The sequence below is a fragment of the Amphibalanus amphitrite genome, unplaced genomic scaffold (genome assembly GCF_019059575.1).
Source record: "Amphibalanus amphitrite isolate SeventyFive unplaced genomic scaffold, NRLGWU_Aamphi_draft 000452F_arrow, whole genome shotgun sequence".
In the NCBI taxonomy this organism is placed as follows: Eukaryota; Metazoa; Arthropoda; class Thecostraca; order Balanomorpha; family Balanidae; genus Amphibalanus; species Amphibalanus amphitrite.
The window spans coordinates 210,521-223,069 of record NW_024881946.1 but is presented as its reverse complement, the minus strand read 5'-3'; positions in this window follow the sequence as shown (position 1 = coordinate 223,069).

Below are 12,549 nucleotides of genomic sequence, written 5' to 3'. Positions count from 1 at the left end.
GACTTGGCTGGGACCTGTGGGGCGACCCCTCAGTGTGGAGCGGCGCGGCAGGCGTCGGTGGCTGTGGCTGGAACCTGTGGCGCGACCGCCGGCTGTGGGACTGGATGGATACATGTGTCTGTGGCGTTTTAACGCCTGTGAGGTGTCCCCGCCGGCGGACCAGCAGGGTATGGCGGTGCGGACTGCGGACCGTTCCGGGCGGTAGTGTGACCGCCCAGCTGCCTGCCGGCTGTCTGCCCGGGTCAGGGAGCTGGCACACTCCACTATCATTCCCTGTCCTCTGCCGCCGTCAGCGCTGACTGATGAATAGGGTCGCCGCCAGCCGTAACGTGTAGCGGTGGACACTGGAGTCTGAGCGGCCCCGGTGCCGCCGCCAGCCGTGAGATGTAATGGTGGAGCCACTGCTGAGACGGAGCGGCCCCTGCTGGCCCCTTCTGTGGACGGGGCGGACAGGCAGACCCGCCGTCTGACCGCCCGCGGCCTCTGGATAGGGCGGACAGACAGACCCGCCGTCTGACCGTCCGCAGGCAGACCCGCCGTCTGACCGTCTGTGGCCCCTGGACAGACCCGCCGTCTGTCCGCCCGCGGCCTCTGGACAGACCCGCCGTCTGACCGTCTGTGGCCTCTGGATAGGGCGGACAGGCAGACCCGCCGTCTGACCGCCCGCGGCCTCTGTCGCCGTGCCGCCTGTCGATGGCCTCTGTCGCCGTGCCGCCTGTCGATGGCCTCCGTCGCCGTGCCGCCTGTCGCTGTTTACGCAGAAGGGGGCCGGTGGACTGTCCAGCCTCCCGGCCGGCCGGTCGGTCCAGTGTTGCCGGGCGCTGCACGTCCAGCCCGCTGACCCAGCGCCGGCTACCCGCACTGCGCCAGCCGGTATGTGTCGTATGGGTTCTCAGTTATCATCCAGTTCAGCCGACCCATCTGCCGAGACCGCTCTGTCAGCTCAGCTGGAGTACGACGCCCCAACTCTGTCCGACAGCCGAGTGTAGCTCAACGCCCCAACTCAGTCCGGCAGCCGAGTGCAGCTCAACGCCCCAACTCAGTCCGGCAGCCGAGTGTAGCTCAACGCCCCAACTCAGTCCGGCAGCCGAGTGCAGCTCAACGCCCCAACTCAGTCCGGCAGCCGAGTGTAGCTCAACGCCCCAACTCAGTCCGGCAGCCGAGTGCAGCTTTCGGACTGGGCTGAGCCGTGCGGTGTTACCGAAAGGTCGGCATTCCCGCGTGTCGTTACCGGCGCCGCGCTGGTCGGCGCCGGCGGCCGGCCAGTGACCCCGCCGGCGGTCCCTGACCTTTCTGGTCCGAGTAGTCTCCCGGGAGGTCGGCCGGGTCACCGACTGTCCACGGCGTTCTGACCCGTCCCCCATCTCCCCCTCCCTCCCACCGTGCACTGAGGCTGGCGTCACGTGTTCGCGGCTAGTGCCGACGACAGACAGCTCTTCCGCGTGGCCAAGGCCGGGAGCTAACGGCCGCCGCCACCGCTGAGCCGAGTCCCACCTACCGGCGCGGACGGCAGGGACCGGCGCGGCGGCTGACGGCTGACGGGCGGCGGTACCACGCATGACTGTTAACGTGACGAGAGCTGTCAGAGAAGTAAAATAGTGTCGCTGGCGGTTGAGCTATGTGTTGTCCCCGTTTTTCGACTTGCAGCGCTACAAGTGTGTGAGAATCCTCACCAATCGATTCGTGGTTCAGCAATGAGCGCAGGCTAGCGGCATGCGGCGCGCTGGTCACGCTGTGCAGAGTGGTCCTTCGGTCCAATTAACGGACCGACCATGTCCCGGCTGAAGGCAACAGCACAGGGCCCGTGTGGTCAGACGCGGGCTTGGTCCATTTGAGAAACTCCGGAGAGGCAACGCGGGGTGACGGGAAGTTGGGAAGACAGGATTGTCGGACTACTGAGAGCTCATGCCTTTCTGCGGAACCGTTTTGTTGTCTCAGGCACTGAGTCACTGACTAAAGCGGAAGTGCCAGGCAGGGATTTAACGAGTTGACATTTCTCGTCCTGTGCTGCCCATCCCATCCCATCTCGTCCCGGATGAAGCCGGATTTCCCCTCCCTCAGCGGACCGGGAGGACCGGTGCGGTGTTTCCTAACTGGGTGTGATCGATACCCCGGCCCGTGGTGGTGGCGCCGGGCGCTCGGACTGAGGTGGCGCCGGGCGCTCGGACTGAGGTGGCGCCGGGCGCTCGGACTGAGGTAGCGCCGGGCGCAGACATTCGCTGGAGGGGGGGGGGGGGGCAGCATTCCGGGCCGCCTCCGGGCAGCACTCGGCCGCCCCTGGCCGTCAGCCAGCGGCGGCAGCCCACCGTCCACCTCCCCCCTCCCCCCTCCAGTCAGGAAGGGACTCGGCTGGGTCAAGGCCGACCGCCGGCGCCCGGCGCCTGACCAAGGTCACGGCGCTGCCGTGACGTGTTGTGCCGTCCCGTGCCGCTCCCACCAGCCGCAGAGCTGATTACTACCGGGGCGCGGGACACCGTGGGTCTCTCCGGCCGCCCGTCTCTGGAGCCTGCCACCGCCTGGGTTACTGTGCCCCAGTCCTCTCGTCGGGTCCCGTTGTCACCCTCCTGCAGGCAACCATACCACTCCAGTATTGGTCGTGTATACGGGGCAGCCTGCAATGCCGAGCGGGGTGCCGCGGGCGGTACTGGAGCTGCGCTAACGGGACCGGGCTGGCGAGTCGGCCTCTGAAGGACACCGGGAGGGGCCGTGCGCCGGCGGGGGCTGGTGTACCCCAGACGCCGCCCTGTGCTCCGCCCAGTGTTGGCCGATGTGTTACTGCTCTCCGGCCGCGGTTGCGTCAGTATGTTGCTGTCACTGCCCGGCAGCTGCCTGAGCGGTGAGTTCGGTAGAGCTCTCTGCAGGTTTGCCTGCTGGCTGCTGGCGGAACGCGCAGGGAAAGTGGCCAGCACGGACCGCCGACCGCCGACCGCCGCCAGACACGGCCACGGCCGCGGGTTGGGACGCCGTGTTTCGATTGGCTCCTTAGAGTGACGGCTTCCCTCCCCCCGCCCTCTCCGTCCCCCACTCCTGGAGTGACGCTCGACGCCCGGCGGCCCTGACGTCACGGGTGGGCGGGGCCCCGACGGCCGAGTGACGTCACGGGCGTGCTCGGTGGGCGGGACCACGTGCTCTGAGTCGGGGCGGCGCACGGCGCGGGGCCGCGGGCTGCAGGCTGCTTCCGGGGCTTGTGCCGCGTGACGTGGCTCCACGGATAGAGGAGTGGTCGGCGGGAGGGACCAGCCCCGCTGGGATTCCCTGCTCTCAGCTGAGTGGGTCGGGTGGAGTGCGGTGGTCCGCTCTGCCCCGCCGCTGTGGAACTGTGACACGAACACAGACACTGGGTTAGTCACTGGGCCGTCACGCAGCTCTGTCACAGGGCTCGGTCCATCAAGACGGCCTGTTACCGTGATGATCCCCGATGTCGCGGAACAGGGACGGTGTGCCGCCGCTCCCAGCCCGATCGGTACGGCGGCGGACGGGCTGGCCGTGTGCGCGAGCCGAGGTCGGCCGGCGAGAGCTGCACCTATCGGCGGCCATCAGCTCCCCGTCCAGTGTCCGGCCCGCCGCGGCTGGGACGGCCTCTGGGGGCGCACTGGGCCCTCTGAGAGCGGCCATCAATCGATGGTGACGGGTGGGGGCGGCGCGGACCACCGCGGCCGGCGGGGAGCGGCCACCGGCGCCAGTCACCGGTCAGGGCCTGACTCAGGGCCGGACGGGCAGCGTCCACCAGTCACCCTGCAGAGGCCCGGCGGTGACCAGACTGCCGGCGAGGGGCCGGGAGTGCACGGCGGTCGTAAGGACGCCCGGTTTGTAGCCGCTGCGCCGCGCTCGGTAATCCATACTGAGCACGCCGCTCCTTCCGGGTCGGGGATGAGCTGCGCCTGCCGGGCCGGGGATGAGCTGAGAGTGCCCGGCCCGGCCCGGCCCGGTGCCGGTTTTTACGCCGACTGACTGGGTCCGGCGTGCCGCCCGAACGGGGAGAGCTCGGGGCTGTGTCCGCCCGCTCTCTGTCCGTATAGGCCGTGGTGTATCAGGCTATCAGCGGCGTGGTGTCTGCCGCGGCGCGAGTCGGCTCAGCGCCGCCGGCCGCGGACGGCGGTCGATGCTGGCCGCGGTCCGATTCAATAAATCTTCGCCCGATCACGGCACGGTCGAGGACCGCGTCCGACCGGGACGGAGGGAGATGGAAACGGAGACAGAGTCAGTCCGCGTCCGACCGATACTGAGACCGAGGGGGATGGGGACAGAGACAGAGTCAGTCCGCGTCCGACCGATACTGAGACCGAGGAGGATGGGGACAGAGACAGAGTCAGTCCGCGTCCGACCGATACTGAGACCGAGGGGGATGGGGACAGAGACAGAGTCATGCATTAGTTAGTGATACAAACGTGGAAAATGAAAATTGAGACTCTGGCAATGGAGGAAGCGGTATCGGGAATGAAGGGGCGCAAGGCGGAATAGGTTTCATGGAAACGGTGTTATTGTACTTTGTGAGTCGACATGCTGAAAAACGCGGCTCCTCGTTCTGTTTATGCCAGGTCACGCTGTTAAAAACTTAAAATGGACGCATGTTTTTTGTTCAAGTTTTGCCACACCGAAGGACGGTAGCGGTGTGACACTGAGGACCACGGGCTGGTTCACTCCCGGCCATCAAATGTGATCACTTTATGCCCATTGCTGGCGGCCCACACCCGGTGCTAGCTGATGGCGCCGTGCAGGCCGCGCGGCCGATGTCTGATGTATCGTTTTGCAGGCCGCCGTCAGCTGAGGAAGCTATTACTGGCGGCGGTGTTTGGTCGGCTCGGTGCAGTCGGGTCGCCGAGTGGCGGTGACGGCGGCAGTTCACGCTGTCCGACAGCCGGCTGCTGCAGCTAGGCAGCTGTCGTAGGTACAGCTGTCGGCTGTCAGCAGCGGCCAGCGGCGCGGTCACGACTCGCGGAGACCGGACTGGAGCGACGGCCGAGCTGTGGAGATAGGGAGTGAAAATATTCGGCGTACGAGAGCGGCGAGGAGAAAAGTCACCATAGCTCAGAGACGTGACTGTGGCTGTGGCGCAGCGGACCGGAATCCAAAGCCTGCCAAAAGTCCCATGAGAAGCTCAGAGCGATGATGTGCTTTGACGGTGTGCTGCTGGCACGGTCAGGTATGGTTGGCCGTTGCGCCGCGCCCCCTTCCAGCGCTGGCCTCCCCAAACCGGTCCCCACCGGCCTGGTAGCGGCCGTCTTCTGCCGGCTGCTGCTGACCCCGTGTCACCGTCTCCCCGTCTCCGGTGTCCCGCCACCCGCTCGTGCTCCGCTCTCGGCGGCCGGGGGCCGTTTTTCGTCGGCCGTCTGTCGGGACGCGGGCTGCGGTCTCGCCACCTGGCGCCGTAACGAGCTCTCTCTCCGACACGGCGGGACTGGCGAGCGGGGCCGGCAGCCCCCAGTCCCGGCCCAGCCCCGGCTGCCGGGAGTTCCCGGCTGCCGTGGACCCGCTCCGGGCCGCTCACCGCTGACTGCCGACCGCCACCCGTTGACGCAGGAGAGCACGGTCCGCGTCCAAACAAACAGCGGCCGCCGCGCCGCCCAGCTCTCCCGGCTCTCCCGGCTCTCCCGGCGCTGTCCCGGCTCTCCCGGCGCTGTCCCAGCTCTCCCGGCGCTGTCCCGGCTCTCCCGGTGCTGTCGAGCCCTGCTGCTGCAGTATGACGGCTGTGTGACTGCCCGGAATATGGTAAATGTAGCGCCCTACCGGTCTGACAGCCTCAGGAGTGTGTACTGGGGACACGGCGTACCCCGGAGGGGGGGGGGGCTAACCGCTCAAACTCGGCCGCCGATCTTTCGGAGTGAGCTGGTCTGCGCAGCGCCTGATTGAATTTCCTGTCCGCCGGCTGGTCAGTCAGTCAGTCAGTCCGTCTCTGATCGGCGCCGGCCCGTCCCCCACCACCCCGACGGTCGGTCCGGTGTGGTCCGGTCTGTTAGACCCGCCGGTCCGCGGCCGAACTCATCGCCGTGTGCGGCGCGGCGGGCAGCAGCCCCGGCCGGCTCTGGCTGGCTGCTCTGCTCTGGACCGGGCGGGTGGACGCTGCGCACTGATGGTGTCCCCTGAGCGGCCTAGGGGTGATAGGGGTAAGGGTCGGCGGTCAAGCCCAGGGTAGATGGTGCTCGGCAGTCTGCTCCAGATTGCCTCAAAGCGCTTCGCCACTTCATTTCCTGTCTCATCTTCTATTTTTCATGCTTCCCTTTTGTGTATCTCTCCTTTGTCTGCACTTTTCTCTCCCCTCAGTTTCCACTCTCCCTCTCGCTCCGGTCGCCGAGCTGCTCTCGCGGCCGGTGCGGTGTGGACCGAACCGTTCTCAGGCTGTCGTCTGCGTCCGACGGCCACCTGCCCGACCGCCCCCCTCCGCCGAGCTCCCGCCGAGCGAGCTGGGGCTGCTGGTCGGCGACCACCCTCCCATTCAGCCCTGCCCACCGGGCGGCCCTGAACGGGCGCTGACGCGGCCCGCCGGCCGGCCGCCCGCCGTGGAACGGGGCGGATGGAGCTGTGGGACGGGACGCACAGGGACGCGGGACAGGACGATACCGGGCGAACGCTGCCTAGAGATTGCCTTGAGGGCACGATTCCTGTTGCGTACCCTATCGCTCATCTGCCGCTCATTATAAATTGTCAACGAAATCTGTTGGCGCAAATTGACCTCAGCCGTCTTGTGTCCTAAAGCTTTCATCAAATAAACGAAATCTGTGAGATGTTAATACATTATGATGGCTTCGGTACAGGTCAGGCGACGTTCGTACCCTGCAAACACGAGGCTACCGGGCTGCGGGCGAGCTCCGGCACGCCTTTTGATGCTGTTTTAAAACGATTGCCGGGTGTGACAGCTCATCAGCATTCAGCTCCAGAACACCAAATGCTTCCCGTTTCCATTGCATCATCTGAGCTCGGGCTGTGTGCTGTGTGGGCGCTTGTCTCGAAGTTGATCGCTGTCTATGTTTATCATGCCGGCTATGACAAAGCTCTTGTGGTGCTCTTGTATCGACATGTGGTGTAATCTGTTCATTCATGCATTCAACATGCGTGCTTTGTCAGCTTTCTGTGTACTTGTGTCAGCATCTCTGTCTGGGACTGTGTCGTGTCGGTGTAAGCGTCCCTTCTCCCGTCTGACTGTCTGACCCCACCCCTTTTTCTGTCCACAGCGGGACCGGCCGGAGCTGACCACGATCCTGCAGGAGATGGTGGGCCCGTTCCCGGCGCTGGTCACCCCGCTCAAGGTCAACCCGCCGCCCTTCCAGTTTCCCGCCTCCAGGGTCAGTACTGGACCGCTTAGCGTCATCGAGAGGCAGGGCAAGGGCAGAGGGAGTCTCCGAATCACTCGCTGGGCCGCATAGGAAGAGCCGGGGCACGGCTCCGTCAGTCACTTGGCTACAGGGGAGCGTTAGGGCACGGCTCCGTCAGTCACTGGGCTACAGGGGAGTGTAAGGCATGGCTCTGTCAGTCACTGGGCTACAGGGGAGCGTTAGGGGCTAAGGCACGGCTCTATCAGTCACTGGGCTACAGGGGAGTGTTAGGGCACGGCTCTGTCAGTCACTGGGCTGCATGGGAGCGTTAGGATGCGGGCGGCAGGAAGTCACTGGGTCAGTCACCGATTCGTCCGACCGTGCTGCCGTCCCAGGTGGACGGGTATAGGTTGGTGGCTCGGTTGCCTCGGCCCATGTGAGTCCGCAGGTTCAGTGGAGTCTGTTTGGGGTAGATTGTTTTACCCTGGACTCCCGGGGGCGGTGGTGTTGCCGCGGCCGGTCCCGCGGGCTCCGGTAGGCGGGTGGCTGGTGGTTTATCCGGCTGTACTGATCACGGCTGTACTCAGATCAGAGACAGACACTCTCCCTGCGCCCGTCGCGGCCCGCCGTTAACGGCGCACCGTTCGCCGTGCCGAGCGGTGCAGTCGGCGCGGCGCCACGCCGGTGAGTGTGTTGCTCAACGCTGACCCCGTCACCCGCCCCGCCTCACGGGCCGGGGGGCGGTGAGGCGCCGCGGCGGAGAGACCGGCCGAGCACGGCGCTACGCCGCCGTAGTCGGAGCACGCCCCCGGCGCGGCCGGCTTGTTAGCCGGCCGCCCGGCGCCCTCGGCAAATAACGTCATTTCACACGCGGCCGCCGCTTAATGAGGTGCCGCGCCGTGAGGGCGAACACCGGGTGGCCCGAGCTTTACCGGTGGCCGGAACCGAGTCTGAGTCCGCCGTGAGCCGGGGGAACTGCAGGTCTGTGTCCGCCGGGGTGAGGGGACCGGTGTCAGACTGGTATCTCTCCTATACCAGCGGCTGATCACCTGATTTGGGTGTGTCGAAGTGGTGGTTCACATACAATATCCTCATCTCTCAGCACCCGGTTATCTCATTACGACCAGCCCATTTGAAGGCCATTTGCAGGCGCTCGAGCCCGGTACTCATGTTTCCGGCATGGAGATAACGCTGGAGCTTAGTGGTGGAGGTGAGCCGCTTTGTCCAGCCAGCCGCTGAGCGGTGCGGCGCCATTTTACGTCGGGCCGCTATCGTTTGGTATTGCGAGCACACCTGGACCGGCGGAGATTGGAGGGATATGTGGCCGTACGGTGGCCAGCGGGCAGCGGCCGCCTGGGCCGGCGGAGATTGGAGTGATATGTGGCCATACGGTGGCCAGCGGCCGCCCGGAACTGCGGCGCTGTCGGCCGGTGACCGTCCCCAATCAATTCGGCATCAACTGTGGTAGCTGAACAGAGTCGCGATCCTTATTCACATAATTGGTACCTATATTTGGAGGCTGAAACAGTCCCTGAATGCTGGTGCAAGCAATGTGTCAAAATTTGTTGGATTCTTGTATACCTAATGGCGTGTTGGACATATCTGTCATCAATGCACCCAATTAGTGCTGCTTCATTTCTGGAAGGAATATCAAGTAGGCGTTGAAACTAAAGCACAAGTGTTTGCCGACTGCTCACGTTCACTCCATCACTACCTCAGTGACTGGCTCGACGGCAGCAAGTGATAGCTGATCAGTGATCCTGATAACCGATTCCATTCATCAGCGATGGTCGGGATGATCCTGTTTCAAGGCAAACGCACCTGGTCGCCGCTTGGGTACCTGGCCCTCACGGTGGTCTCGTGACGGCGCCGTGATCGACACGAACCTTCACCGGGCGCGGCAGTCGGCCGAGCGGCGGCCTGTGTTTGCAGCTTTCCCTGAAGCCGGCCGGCTCGGAGGCTCGGAGTGGCGCCGCCACTGCCATCTGTGGGCGGCGGCGCCAACTGACGGCGGCTGCCGCCCGGCGCGGCGGGGGCCGGTGTCGGTACTCGGCCGGTGGCCGCCGGTAACCTATTGATCCCGGCACGAGTCGGGGTATTTGTGGACCGGCTCTGATTCCGTCTGAAGACGGCCAGCGGTGAGCGCGCCACGCCGCACAGCTGTGGGCCGGTGACGAACCTCTGATCTCTGACAGAGGTGTGGGGCCGCTCCAGGGGCCGGTGACGGGACTGCTGGGCTCTGACAGAGACGCCGCGCCGTACCTACCGCCGCGCCGGACCGGTGACAGACCTCTGGGCTCTGAGTTCTGACAGAGACGCCGCGCCGTACGGCCGGCCGGTGACGGACCTCTGAGTCCTGACAGCCGTCAGTGACAGCTAACAATGGTCAGCCCGCAGCGGCCACTTTGGGGACCGGTGACGGGTCCACGGGATTCCGCTCAGGGTACCGGCCGGTGCCGCCCTCCCTCCCACTCCCTCCCGGATATATGGACCGCCCCCAGCCCCCCCCCCCCCCAGCCTCTCTGATGGGCTCACACCGAACTGGACGCGTCACGACGGCCGTGCGGTGTCGGTGGGGCCGCATTCCGTGCTCTGATGGAACGACTCTCGGGGAATTTATCTGGTGGTGATGGGAAGGGTTGGCGTCTGTTGGCTGGATTATCTGTAGCGCCACGATGGCATTGATGATAAACATTGAACATTGAGATGGCGCGTGGTGTATTTTGTAAACGATCGTCAGCTCGCCCTGGGGTCCATTGCAGAACCGCAATGTAACGGTAGCCATGGAAAATTAATTTCACGTCCCGCTGTTGTCACAATTTATAATGTAGAGGCATCTTGGAACGGTGCGGCTGGCATGGTGACGCCTCCTTTGGTGTGGTGCTATTTGTGTTTCACTCGAAACGTGTCGGCCTTTCGGGAACGTCCCGTTTTGGAATGGAGCTGCTTTGCTGGGCGTTTTGAGACGGTACTTGGCGTCGGACAACAAACGGACAGACACATGGATATATAGACAGACAGACAGACGCATGGATAGACAGACAGACGCAGACAGACATGGATGAAAGACAGACGAACACTGTCGTGACCGGTGACGGTACGGCGCGGTGACCGGGTGGAGGCCTGTAACTGGGTCAGAACAGCGCGCGCGCGGCGCGGCCGAGCTGTCGCCGGCGCGGCCACTCGGACTGGGTCAGGGCTAGCCGCCGCCGCCGTCACTGCGGCTCGGCCGGCACCCGCGGCCCCGCCGCCCGTCACCCGTCAGCGAGCCGAACCCGCTGGTTTCACGGGACGGCCGCCCGGAATGTGGACGGAATGGCTCCGAGCGCCGCTGACGCAAACCCGTCCAGAGCTGCTGGGAACAGGTGATGACACGGGTGCGCGCAGTGAATAAAGAATGTCGGGTCGTGTGCGTCCGGGACGCACAGTGGACCGGTTAGCGTCCTTCTGTTGTCACATACCGCCTGAGTAAGGAGCGCAGAACAGTGTTTCAGACGCCGTCCTGTCTGTTCGCCTGAGGCAAACTGTTTCGGCAACGGAACCCTCTGGGTTTCTCTGCTTCCTGCCTCCGCGATCTGTTAGGGCTAGGGGCGTGGAATCTCCGCGGGCGGGAAGGGTTAGGGGCGTGGAATCTCCGCGGGCGGGAAGGGTTAGGCGCGTGGAATCTCCGCGGGCGGGAAGGGTTAGGGGTGTGGAATGCACACGGACGGCCAATGTAAGCGGCATTCCGGGCGGCCGACCAGGTCTGCCGGCAGCTCTCCGGACTCCGGAGCGGTGCGTCACCATTTGTGACGGGTCGTCAGCTGCCGGCCGCTGACTGCTGACCGCTGACCGCTGGCCGCTGACCGCTGACTGCTGACGGGTGCTGATCGCTGACCGCCGACCGCTGACTGCTGACGGGTGCTGACCGCTGACTACTGACTGTGGGCCGGGTCCGCGGTGGTCCGTTTCCACTGAGAAACGGACGGGTCGCCCCAGTGCTGAAGAAGAGGGACGGGTCGCCCCAGTGCTGATCAGTGTCCGGCGGCCGAACCGGGCCGGTCAGCGGCAGGAAGTCGCCCCATGTCGAAGAAGCTTGAGGTCATAGTAGATACAACATTCGTCGATGACGTACTACTGGCAACGGTTGATTTAAATTGGAATGGCCTATGGTACTTTCCACGTTCAACATTTCTGCAGCTGGCGAACCGTTTTGGACCACACGACTGTAAAAAGGGGCTACCAAATTCTAATCGGCATGGTTTGCCAATAGGTTCACAGATATGTGTCGTTGTGAGGCCGGCCCCACCAACGGTGACCGGTCGGTGCCCTCACACCGTGCCCGTCCGGCGTGCACGGCTCGGTGGCCCGCGCGGCAGGTGAAAGTGGCGAACAGGTTTGTGTTTGCCGACCGCCGGACACTGGTCACTGGTCAGTGGACGGCGCCGGGCCGGGTCAGCTGGTGGCCAGCGGGGGGGGGGGGGGGACAGAGACGGGGACACGGGGCACTACGGGGCGAACAGGAGGGGCGGGGCACCGCGGCCATAGGGCGCAGACATGTGGCGCTGTTGGTACCGACAAAGTGCCGCCGGTCGGTCGGTCGGCTGTGGCCGCGGCGGGATTTGTGTCTCCGGCGGCGCTGTGCCGGACAGGCCGACGGGCTCGACGGGCTGACCGTCGGAATGCCTGCCACTGTTTCCTCCAGGATAGATTCCCGTGACTCAAGGCATTGCGTTGATGATAATAAATAACGCCGCCACCTTTTCGCCTCCATTCATTCCATTGAGCGTCGATTCCCGTCTGTTTTGTGCCGCGCTGTGTTCGCCGTACGAGTGCCGCACTTTGCCGAGTTGTGAAGTGTACCTTTGTGATGTTCAAGGTCCCTCTTTAAACACCTGACCGCCTCATCTCCGTCTGACTGTCTGCTACCTGTGACTGTCCCTCTGTCTCGCTGGCCCTCCCCGTCTGACTGTTGTCTCCCGTGTGTTTCAGGACGCGCCCGTCACGCCGCTGCAGCGCACCCCGGAGCAGCACGGTGAGTCCGCCGCTGTATGTGCGGTAGTTGTGAGCGCGTCTCGCTGCGTACTGGTGTACACAGTCGGTGCATTGAGGCCGGTACCGACCGGGAACGGGATCGATCCGCGGAATGGGGCCGGCCGTCGCAGACCGCTTTAGTTCACACCTCGGCCCGCGCTGCAGTCGTTACCTTCCCGGGTTGGCCCCATCAGAAGGGCGGCGGGGGACGGGATGTCTCACTGCTCCCATATACCAGTGCGGACAAATCACACTGCTCCGCCCCGCACCCACAGCCCTGTGTGAT